The sequence below is a fragment of the Helianthus annuus genome, chromosome 12, assembly GCF_002127325.2.
Source record: "Helianthus annuus cultivar XRQ/B chromosome 12, HanXRQr2.0-SUNRISE, whole genome shotgun sequence".
Lineage (NCBI taxonomy): Eukaryota > Viridiplantae > Streptophyta > Magnoliopsida > Asterales > Asteraceae > Helianthus > Helianthus annuus.
In genome coordinates, this window is record NC_035444.2 from 158570161 (window position 1) to 158582581 (window position 12421).

General features: G+C 36.6%; 2 long non-coding RNA genes across 2 annotated transcripts; both read right to left on the reverse strand.

Moving 5' to 3' along the window:
• Window positions 1-9926: 9926 nt before the first annotated feature.
• Window positions 9927-10359, reverse strand: LOC118484683. Its single transcript, XR_004873961.1, has 2 exons — window positions 10300-10359; window positions 9927-10160 (listed from the first exon to the last, which is right to left on the reverse strand). It is a non-coding gene; the product is annotated as an uncharacterized LOC118484683 (long non-coding RNA).
• A 361-nt stretch (window positions 10360-10720) lies between these two features.
• On the reverse strand, window positions 10721-11510 carry LOC118484684. The gene is made up of 3 exons (XR_004873962.1): window positions 11208-11510; window positions 11026-11089; window positions 10721-10854 (listed from the first exon to the last, which is right to left on the reverse strand). It is a non-coding gene; the product is annotated as an uncharacterized LOC118484684 (long non-coding RNA).
• Window positions 11511-12421: the final 911 nt, after the last annotated feature.

The following is a 12421-nucleotide window of genomic DNA, read 5'->3' on the forward strand; positions in this document are numbered from 1 at the left end:
TGAAAAATTAGAATTACAGTTAGTTTTTAATAACTGTGCAGGGACTGTTCTTGTGCAAAACAAACCTCAGGGACTGGATTTGAAAAATTATAATTACACAAAAAAAGGGAGGGGTCATGTGGTTGTACGAACAAATAGGTATTGGGATTCTTATAACGAAGGGGTATATTGGTCTTTTTTTAAAGGTATTGGGATTCTTATAACGAAGGGGTATATTGGTCTTTTTTTAAAAATGCTAAGCATGTGCAGAAGGGGTATAAACGGTTATAAGAATTTCAGGGACTGGATTTGAAAAATTAGAATTACAGTTAGTTTTTAATAACTGTGCAGGGACTGTTCTTGTGCAAAACAAACCTCAGGGACTGGATTTGAAAAATTATAATTACACAAAAAAAAGGGAGGGGTCCTTCTGTATCGGACCGGCCTCCCATGGGATTCGAACTCGTACACCTTGCATAGAACACACAAGCCTTAACCAGTTTATCCTCCTGTACAGGAGCTGATAAATTGGTTATAGTATTTCATTTATACACTTCATACACTTTAAGGTGCTCATTGAACCATACGGCTCTCATTGAACACAAACACTTTCCCAACTTCAATAAAGGGGTAAACTAGATCTAAAATTTGAAAACTTACCCTAAAACACCAAGAACACACACACAAACGCTCTGGACCACACGATTTTCACAAGACAAACTCTGGACCACACGATTAAGGTTAGTTTGTATTTCAAATTTTATTGCTTAATCTTCAAACTTTTTTTATATTTTGGTTTTATTTTCGCCGTTTGTGGTGGTGTTGGGGTTCACGGTGGTGGGGGATTGGTGGCGGTGGGGATTGACGAAGGTGGGGGATTGACTGTGGTGGGGAATGGTCGTGGTTGTGGTGGTGGTGGTGGTTGACGGTTGTGGTGGTGGTGATGGTTGTGGTGGTGGTGGTGGTGGTAGTGGTTATGGTTGTGGTGGTGGTAGTTGTGGTGGTGGTGGTAGTGGTAGTGGTTATGGTTGTGGTGGTGGTGGTTGTGGTGGTGCTGGTGGTGGTTGTGGTGATTGACGGCTGTAGTGGTGGTGGTGGTGATCGACGGCTGTGGTGGTGGTGATGGTTGTGGTGGTGGTGGTAGTGGTGGTGGTGGTAGTGGTTATGGTTGTGGTGGTGGTAGTTGTGGTGGTGGTGGTAGTGGTTATGGTTGTGGTGGTGGTGGTGGTTGTGGTAGTGGTTATGGTTGTGGTGGTGGTGGTTGTGGTGGTGGTGGTGGTTGTGGTGATTGACGGCTGTGGTGGTGGTGGTGGTGATTGACGGCTGTGGTGGTGGTGGTGGTGGTTGTGGTGGTGGTGGTGGTGATGGACGGCTATGGTGGTGGTGGTGGTGGTTGTGGTGGTAGCGTAACCCTACCCGACTCCCAGCCCGACACGTTTGTTGGGTCTAGACTTATATCATCGTTTTTTTTAAATGTGCATATGTTATTTTTATTATTATATTTATTATTTTTAACAATATATTTTCGGATGTCGGGTCTAATGCTATAATTATATGTTTTATTAACAGGATATCGAAAGTCGGTGTTTTGACGGTGGTGGTAACGGAATTCTTATGAAGAAGTACACTGCGTTCATATTTCAGATTCAAACGCTTAACTGCATTCGTATTCCAGATTCATGCACCGGAACGTCCACCAACGACAATGCTTCTGCACCCACAGTCTGTGACGGTGGATGTAGATATTTACCGGTGACTGTGAGGGTGAACTGGAATGTTCTTCCACCTCTACCAATGACAATGCTTCTGCATCAGCAACCTCGAGGGGTTCTTCATGTTCTGGAACCGGTTACTGAGAATTCTTCAGCAACAACGAGGGAGTGCCAGATCAGGTCGAAGGTTTACCATGGAACGCATCCTTAAACTTGATAGCAGCAATATGGTGACCGAATAGAGATCTGAATAACCGATACAGTTTGCAAGAATTTAACAATATGTAACAGTTAGCGATTTAGGGTTTAGGGTTCAGGGTTTAGTCGTTACATTTTGTATTAAAATGACATGTTTTGTGTATTAATATAAAACGGTGTTTCGTGTTTTGTGTACCCAATAATTAAAGACATTATAATAATTGGTAAATAAAAAATTTGACATTTTCTAATACACAAATTCATTTCATAAGATATAACATCGTTTTTTTAAATGTGCATATGTTTTATTATTATAAGTTGCATAAACTCTCAAGACATAACATTCCGCTAAATAACCAAAATACGAGAGTCATTACATTCGTTTACATAAGTTGCATAAACTTAAATACGGCTAACGACAAATACAAATACGGACAAAAAAAACAAAATCCAACAGATTATCAAACAGGTGTCCCTATTAAGAACGACCCTTGGATTTTTATTTTCCATTTCTGCTACTTGCTCTTTATACATTCGAACCTCCTCTCTCAAAAACTTGACTTCGTTTTCAAGTAATGCTTTCGTATCCATCAAACCTCGGATGACTTGAACTGACCGAGGACACATGGGAGGGTCGATCCACGCAAAGAATTTGCACCGAGAACGCTGAAACCGAAGGCGAATGAATATATATCATTACCACTATACAAACCATAATGCATAAGTTACAACAACCATTGCATCAAGATGTTTTTAAAGTACATACCAATTGCACGCAGGTGTAAAATTGACGCCCAGGATTAATATCCGTCCAAGATGTTTTTATCCCAGCTTGCCTTCCACATCTACACATAACCATTGTGAATGTAAAAATGGATATGGATTACACTTTCTCGTACGTAATATTAGAAAAAAAAAGAATCAATACGCCACTCATAGCACAATGAGATGCGTATAAAGTACAAAATCCAACCACTTTTTCAGAAAAAGTAAATACATATGCCTCACATAGTGCTATGAGGTCCGTATAAAAAAAGTTAGGTAGTGTATATGCCTCACATTGACCTATACGGTCGTATACACTGACACCTTTTTAGAAAAAGTAACCGGTTACCCTTTCTTTAACTAATTTACGGAGGTTAAGGCTCATGCTTAGTCAGATATTCACCCAACTAGATCCCCAAAAAGTTCTTGGACCACACGAGACCAACGTTGGACCACACGATGAAGATCCGGAAGTACACACACACGCACAGATTCTTTGTCTCTCGTATTGTTATCGCTCTCGTATCGCTCCATACGCTCGGAGTATTTAAGGTTTGTTCGTATTCTGTATTTTTATGTTTAATTTTCATTTTTTCTCTGATTTTGGTGGGTTTTTGTGGTTGACGGTTGTGTTGTTTTGTGGGTGGTGGGCTGTGGTGGTTTTGGGTGGTTAGGTGGTGGTTGACAGTGGTGGTGGTGGTGGTGTTGTGTAGTCAGTGGTGGCTGTTGTGGTGTTGTGGGTGGTAGGCTGTGGTGTTTGTGGGTGGTGGGCTTTGTTGTTGGTTTGTTAAGGTTGACGGTGGTGAGGTGGTGGGATGTGGTGGTTGAGGTGGTGGGTTGTGGTGGTTGAGGGTGGTAGGTTGTGGTGGTTGACGGTGGTGAGGTGGTGTTGTGTTGTGGGTGGTAGGCTGTGGTGGTTGAGGGTGGTAGGTTGTGGTGGTGGTGGTGTGTTGTGGTAGTTGGGATGGTGGTTTTGGTGGTGGTTAGGTTGTGGGTGGTCGGCTATGGTGGTGGGTGGTCGGTTGTGGTGGTAGTGGGTGGTCGGCTATGGTGGTAGTGGGTGGTCGGCTATGGTGGTGGTGGGTGGTCGGCTGTGGTGGTGGTGGTGGTGTTGGTGGTGGTGGTGGTGTTGTTTGTTTGTTATATTTTACAATATAATTTCTAATATCGAGTCTAACACTATAATTCTATGTTTTTTAACAGGATATTGAAAGTCAGTGTTTTGACGGTGGTGGAAACGTAATTTTTATGGAGAAGTGCACTGCGTTCATATTTCAGATTCATGCGCCGGGACGTCGGTCTAGGGTGAGGTGCTTGGCGGTGGGGGATGCATCATCCAACGTCAATAGTCAGGTCACCCGGTGTAGTCTTGACAGCATCTACCGACGCGCGGCAGTTCCGTCACCGGTATCTACCGACGCCTAGTAGTTCCGTGACCACCATATACCATTACGCGTCTGAACCGGCTTTTAAACCGGACGGAATCTACGGAGAAGCTGTTCGATTTCACGGTTTGTTTGAGAACCTGATTCAGATACACAACTGTCTCTTTGCTTCGTCCACTAGAACTATTTGTGTATGCATTCTTTTGGTTTTACCAAAAGAATGCATACACAAATAGTTCTAGTGGACGAAGCAAAGAGACAGTTGTGTATCTGAATCAGGTTCTCAAACAAACCGTGAAATCGAACAGTTTCTTCGTAGATTCCGTCCGGTTTAAAAGTCGGTTCAGACGCGCGATGAAATAACCGATTCTATTCCCAACTCACGACATTGCATTATATTTAAAATCTCAATTGATGAAGGGTTTGTCATAAGAACAGGTTCATCAAATCGAGAATCAACTTCTTCATCATATTTTTCATGCATTTCCATTAGCCACAGTTGTACGAAGAAACTGTTCGATTTCACGGTTTGTTTGAGAACCTGATTCAGATACACAACGGGTTCGTGTGAATCTAAGTAATAATATGTAATAGTTAGCGATTTAGTGTGTAGGGTTTAGGGTTTCGGCTATGTATTGTATTACATTTTGTATGAAAGTGTTGTGTTCTGTGTTATTTTATCAAACAATGTTCACTTACATTTGCGTTTTGGATTATAGAGAATTTTACGTTTTATAGTAACACTTGATAAAAAAAATGTAGAAGTTTTATAATACTAATTAAAAAAACGGTGACGTTTTATAATAACACTTGATAAAAAAATATAGAAGTTTTATAATACTAATTAAAAAAAAATGGTGACGTTTTATAATAACACTTGATAAAAAAATGTAGATTGACAGATAATACTAATTAAAAAAAAATGGTGACGTTTTATACTAAGAGTTGATAAAAAATGTAGAAGTTTTATAATACTAATTTAAAAAAAGTTGACGTTTTATACTAAGACTTGATAAAAAATGTAGAAGTTTTATAATATTAATTATAAAAAGTATTGACGTTTTATAATAATAATTAACTAATAAAAATGTTGCCATTTTTCTAAATATATTAAATAAAAAATGACATTTATATACCTTCCTTTTATAACAATAAATAATAATAAATATAAATGTTTATATTTTTTTTTATTTTAACAACAATTTAAAAAAAATATATATAAAGTTTTTTTTAAATAATATTTCATCCCAATGAAAACCCACACATCCCCCCAATTTTATTCCACACAAAAGAGCCAATGATTGGGCAATCATTGGCTGACACCCAATCATTGACAATTAATAGGATGTGTGAAAAAGTAACCAAAAAGTAAACGTATAGGGCAATGAGGGGCTTATCAGGTGGGTCCATTTTCAGGCGTATAGGGCAATGAGGGGTGTATAGGGTTAGGGGATGTGTGGATAAATTTAGGGGATGTGTGGATAACCAGACCCTTATAAAAATGTTAAATGCCTAGCCCCTGGTACAATCTTAAAGCTTAACCTTATAAATTATCTTTATTAAAAATGGTTTATTAGGGTGGAGATACAATAGAAAGTTTATTTGGCTAAGAAGGTTAGGAAGTGTTCTTGACCATCCATTTAGTTATTCAAGGGCTAAGATTAAATAAATGAAATTGAAGCAAAAAAAAAAAAAAAAAGAGGCGCGTGGGTTTGTTAAGGGCATTCTAGTCAATCCACCACAATAGTTTCTCTCTCCTCCAATTCCCCCCAATTTTTTAAACGTTAATAACTTTTTTCATACGACATTATTTTTTTATAAAAATTGCACCAAAAAAACGAGCGTTTTTTTATCTTTAAAACGAGTATACTATTACTATATTTTTGAAAATTTTTTTTGAAAACCCAGTTGCGTAAAACGCAATAGAGAAAACCCAGTTGCGTAAAACGCAATGAAAAAAAACGTAAAAAAATGACTTTTTCTAAAACGCAACGCACCAAAAACACAAAGAAATGTCTTATTTCTAAAACGCAATGACCAGAAAACACAAATAAATGTCTTATTTTCTAAAACGCAATAGCCTAAAAACACAAAATAAAGTGTACTTTCTAAAACGCAATGGACTGAATGTGTTTTACCTAAAACGCAATGCACCCAAAACACTTAAAATGTCTTATTTCTAAAACGCAATGGCCAGAAAACACTTAAAAATGTCTTATTTCTAAAACGCAATGGCCAGAAAACACTTAAAAATGTCTTATTTCTAAAACACAATGCCTAGAAAACACATAAAAATGTCTTATTTCTAAAACGCAATGGCCTAAAAACACAAAAGAAACTGTTCTCTCTAAAACGCAATGAACTGAATACACATCAAAATATGTTTACCTAAAACGCAATGAGTAAAAACACTTCAAAAATGTTTTATTTCTAAAACGCAATGACCAGAAACTGTTGTTCACAGAACCAGAAATTGTCTAAAACGCAATGACCAGAAACTGTTGTTCACAAAACCAGAAACTGTTGTTCACAGAACCAGAATCTAACTAAAACGCAATGACCAGAACCTGTTGTTTACAGAACCAGAAACACTGTCTACGAATGCAGTTTTGTATGTGAATTGTCTGAACTAGGAAGCAAGAGATAAAAAACTGTATACGAATGCAGTTTTCCAGAGGCAATTTACATAAAATTTAATTTTCTGATGCATTTTTATTAAAGCAGTTTAATCGGAAAAAAAAATTTCCGAGCTGCCAGGGGCTCTGCCCCTTGGACCCTGCTACCAGGGGCGCTGTCCCCGGACCCCCGCCAAGATCGTAAAACGCAACGACTAAATCAAAAACCCAAATCATAAAACTGAAATTAAAGAATTTTTTACATGGATCGAAGCCGATTTCTTCAACGATTAACGAAATTTGAATGATAGAAACACTTATCAGCGATCGAATCGAACGGATCGAGTGATTATCTTCAAAATCATGAGAAAAAACGAGATTTTGTATGAAATTAAACTGGGTTTTCTTCAAAAAAGTTGAAGAACACATTGATCGGGTGTTTGAATCATTGATTGTTGACGAAAATCGCACTATAATGTAGTGATTATTGAGATAGAAAGTGAAGGAAAGGTTGAAGATGGTGGGTTTTGAAAATGGTGGGTTTTGATGTTACTGGGGAGAAGAAGGAAGAAGAAAGGATACGATTGACTAGAATACCCTTGCTCTTTATTTTAAATGTTGCCACATGTGATAATCATATTGCTTCCTATCATTCCTAGCCAAAATAAACTTCATATTTGATTTTTTCCCTGGTTTATTAATCAAAAGATATTATTATTACCATATCTACACTAGTTTGTTATATTAACTTCAAAATTTGAACAAAATCTATTTGGGCTCCCCTGGGTTACTGGGTGCACATTTTGGTCCACTACCGTGGATTTTGCCAAATCGAGACTACTCATATAACTGTGTAGTATGACCCAATTTATTTCTTTGCGTTCGTAGGTTCATTCATGTTGTTACTATATAATACGTTAACATAACCCGTCCATCAGATGGGTATTAAACTAGTTTATTATGATTCAAAACAAGCACAGATTTATTGGTTAGGATCTTACAATAGTATTTCTACCTTCACATTGAAAATAAACACAACACGGACATTCAAACACTAGGAGATTTCAATATTGCCGAGCTTTGGTTACACTTCAAAGGGTCATCTTGACTAATTAAGGCGCTGATGGTGTTGGAGGTGGAGGTGGAGGGGGATATGGCGTTTATGTATATGATGGTGGTGGAGGTGGGGATCGCTTTGGCGGATATGGCTTGTACTTGTAGTGCGGATTTCCTCTTAACTTTGGGGGCGGTGGCGCTAATGAAACCCTTCTAAGCATTCTATTTCTACCGGAAAATGTATTTCCTACACGTAAATTTTTAATCAATATATTTATATTTTCTCAACCACCATTGCATTTTGATCTAAACATTGACGGAAACAACAAATTAAACTTAAGTTTACCTTGATCATGTGCAGATTCAGCTTGCAAAACAACATGAATGATCAGAATAATCGCAAGCAATAGAGCAACTCCTCTTGTGTCAAAAGTCTTCTTCATAGTAGTAGCTATATTAATTTCTTTGAGTGGTCCTTCTATAGGAAATAAATTACTGTCTAGGCAGCCACACAACCCTATAAGTATTAATGCAAGATTGATAAATATCAAATGCATTGTCGTGTATATATATGTGTTAATATTTTAATATTTATCCATTATAAATTATCAACATGTTGATGCATAGAGTAGTTGTACTCTAGGTTTAGGGAGATTTTCAAAAAAAATTGATATAATTACACTTTTAACCTAAAACTATTTTGGTTTTTTACTTTTAACCCCAAAGCTTTTTATCTTTGTCAATTTAACCTAAGAACTTTTTTTACTTTCAACTTGGTACCCTATACTTTTCATATTTCGTAAAAATTCGTTTGACGTTTTGTTTTAAATTTTGTGAGTTAACACGACGCAACGTTCATGTGTGGTTCAACATTTATACGTTTTGTTTTACGTTTCGTTCTAAATTTGGCGAATTAACATTACGCAACGTGCGTGTGTGGTTCAACGTTTTTATGGTCGTCTATTTTTTCCCGTTTGATAGGTTCATCGTGACGCACGGGTCCTAAATCGACTTAGTTATTATTTTCTATGTTTTATGTTTCGGTCTAATTTCTCCGCATTAACACGTCACAACTTCAGTGTTGGTGGTCGCTAGCGGTGTTGTGGCCTTGGTGCTATTTGTCATGATTTTACGCCCCCACCGCAACGCGGGGGGCTTAATACTAGTTTTACCTTTAAATTTTAATTAAAAAAATTAATTATTATTCCCCCCCTTCCACTTTGGCTTCGAATGCGTTATTAACTTATTATATAGGAAACATGGCTTTTGACACAATTATTAGATATTTTTCCAAAATACGATTCAAGGTTTTGATTCGAGATGTTCATTGTTTTCAGTTCATTAACGATTAGGATATTTTTTGTTCATTGTTGAAGTATAACACAGACAACTAATAATCGGTGCATTTTAGGTACTTGTTATTTAATAATATTTATAATATAATATAAATGCACCAATATCAGTATAAAACATATTGTATTAAATTGTTTTTATAACTAGAGGGTAGGCCCGTGCGATGCACGACATGACCAACAGTTAGTGTCCTTCATTTTGTGGTGCGTTCGGGAAAAATGTTTATGCATGGATAAAAGGTGATTAGCCAAAAGACAATGTAAGAGAAGCCATACAAAACGTCATAAGAGCTTGTACCATAAGCCAGCCACACAAAACTTAAGGCGTGCATAGCACAAGAAACTTTGTTTGCGGAATGTGTTTAAGAACAAACTTGTATGCCAAGTCTAAAAACATACATTACAGGAAAAAAACTTAAAGGAGTTCATAAAGCTTCCGGTTTATTCAATAATTCACGAAATCTTCAGCCGCTAATGCATGCCCATGTAGTCGCCCTTCCCCTTAGTAGTTTCTTGTCTACAACAGGTTTAAGCAAGTAAACATAAGCAACGGCTATGAGTTAGTCAAATCAAATATCTTAACATATGTGCACGCATGACTCTCCATACATGACTAACCCATAAAAATCATTGAGAGAACTCACTATCATATGAAAACCTTAAATCATATTACAATATGCTACAATAAATTAAATAAAACCAGACTAAATTGTAACAGCCTAAAAACTTGAAATGACTATTAAACGAACTTAAACATAGATAAATGAAGGTAAATGAACACACATAAACAAATTTTTAAGTGAACTAACTTATGAGTGTAGCGACTGCAGTATGCACGTAAAGAAACATGAAACAGTAACAATATAGATTACAACCAGTCTGCCATTATTAACATCATAGATTTCTTATACATAAACTTTAACGCTAAGTAAAAATATCAACAACTACCATGAATATAAACAAAAGGTATTATAAGACCAATAAAGTATAGAAACAAAATGGAAGCGAGCGAAGCAAAGCAGGTTAATTGGGCGAGGGAAGACTCTGTGTACTAACTTGCTTCTTTTATTCGGTAGGTGGGCACTCGTCATGAACCACCTAAGATTTAGAATGCAACAATGAGTGAAAGATATATGGTGTCAAAGTGTACATACCAAAAGCTATTCATCTTATTTGCTTAAAAAATTTATATTGTAGAGTTGGCATAGTATAGTACTATAGCAGTATGATTTGCAACCTTATTGTGATCAAGTGTGAATGAGACCATTGAATGAATAATGGGAGTAGCAACAACAAATTTGTAGATTTGGCCGGCATAGGATGCCATCCTTGCCTTTCACGACCTTTGCTTGATGAGATACCCATGAAGTGTGAGTTAAACTCCTATTTGTGGGTTCTCCTTCAAGGCCTTTTTGCTGATTATTTTAAGCCAGTTTACAAATGATGAACATAATGGTAAGCGAAGTTAGTTGCTTGTATTTCTTGAAGATAGAATACAAATATACTGATAATATGAACATACTGCAAATAATGTTGCGGTATAATGTTCATAAGGCATGCAATTATGCTCCTTTGAATTATCAGCCACCTTCAAAAAAATGAAAAGATCTGTTAGTAACAATCTTCTTTGCCATTCATTAACACATTCAACAAAAAAGCTCTCATTCATTAAAAGGCCACAAACAGGATGAAATCATGAAATAAATCAACACAAAATAAACAAATCATTAAATAAGCTAAAATATATACTCACAATAGGACAATCCCGCCAAAACTCAGATAATGATTTCCTCTGCAGGCAAGGAAAAAGACAACTAATATTAGACCAGAAATAGCAGAGCACAACAATTCTTCCACAATTAGAACAAAGAGACCACAAATTTAGTAACTAAAACATTATGATTATGCATTCTTATTCATATACATCAAATAAAATGAAAACCAATGAAAGTATGAAACTCACATTTCTCAAATAGCTGAACTGAAACGGAGGCAATGCACCTGTATCCACACGGTTACTGGTGTTCCTCAGTGAAAGCAAAATATCCATTTGTGACACCACCGAATATGTTATTATTTCCACGAACTCTTTCTACATCAAAACTCAAAATAATGCGACTAAACAAACTGGAAATAAAAACGTACCTGAACCAAATCAGAATACGAAAAGAAAAAACCCTTGCAATCAGACCTATGACACGAATAAAAAAGATCTGAACCCAATCAGAGGCGAGATGTATATGAGTATTTAAACAAACAAACCAACTAATCGTGCACGACTATCTCCATATAAGCGACATCCGGTCAGAATCGTGGTCGGAACCCTTTCTTTATCTTTCAGATGGTCCGTAATTGCTCATCAAAGTAACATTCCAAAATACATAAAACAGTTAAAGGAATTGCATATAACCATATTCAATACATATATTTGCATGAAACTTTTTTATAACCATCCAGTTATTAAAGACGTATGAAGCTCTAAATCAGATAAAGACAAAAGAAAAAAAACATACCAGTTGAGAGAAATAGCAGGGAATAGAGCAACCGCACCTCGAAAAGTGATAAGGAGTCCCTTGCCGGAGGAGTAGAGGAGAAGAGCAGGCGGAAAATGCGGATGACACTTCGTATACCACCTTCGATCCTCTGTTACCTTACCTTGACTGAAGTCGTTACCCCATCACATCACCCGGTTCGTTCTTCGGAACCCTAGTCGTCACTCAAAGATGTGGCTGCTGACCACCGGCGAACTACCGTCACCATTGTCACTATATGTCACCCTTGAGCGGTGATGTTACCCCCATCACCCTCGTCGTCATCTCCTGAGTAACAGATGATCACCGAGTAATGTAGCCGGCGACCGTCCACTCTCTCTCCAGGCCCCTCTCTCTCTTTCTTTAACCCTGGATGTATCTAACTTTGTAGACGTAGTGTTATGTGAATGCGAATGTGAAAAGGAAGTAAATAATAGTTGATAAATTGATAAATAAATAAATTTTAATTAAAAGTAAACGATTCAATTGCAATTGCAAGTTGTAGGAAACTCTTTAGTTTCCAAGGAGTTATTGAGAAAAAAGGGTAAACAGGAATTAATGTTAAAGTTAAATAGGTAAATTACTTCTCTTTGAATTCCATTTAATATTTTTTAACTTAAAGACTTCTAATTTACCTCTATTTCATTATTTGTAAACTTTTAGATTATGATTTTGGAATATATTTTTTAATCAATATTGTTTTAAGTGTTGAATTTATAACATCATAAATTTTGACTTTAAAAACATTCAAAATAATATTGAAAAAACTGTTTTACAGCAAAAGTAAATTTTTAAACCATGGTCGCATGACTGTTCTCTTTAAAAAAA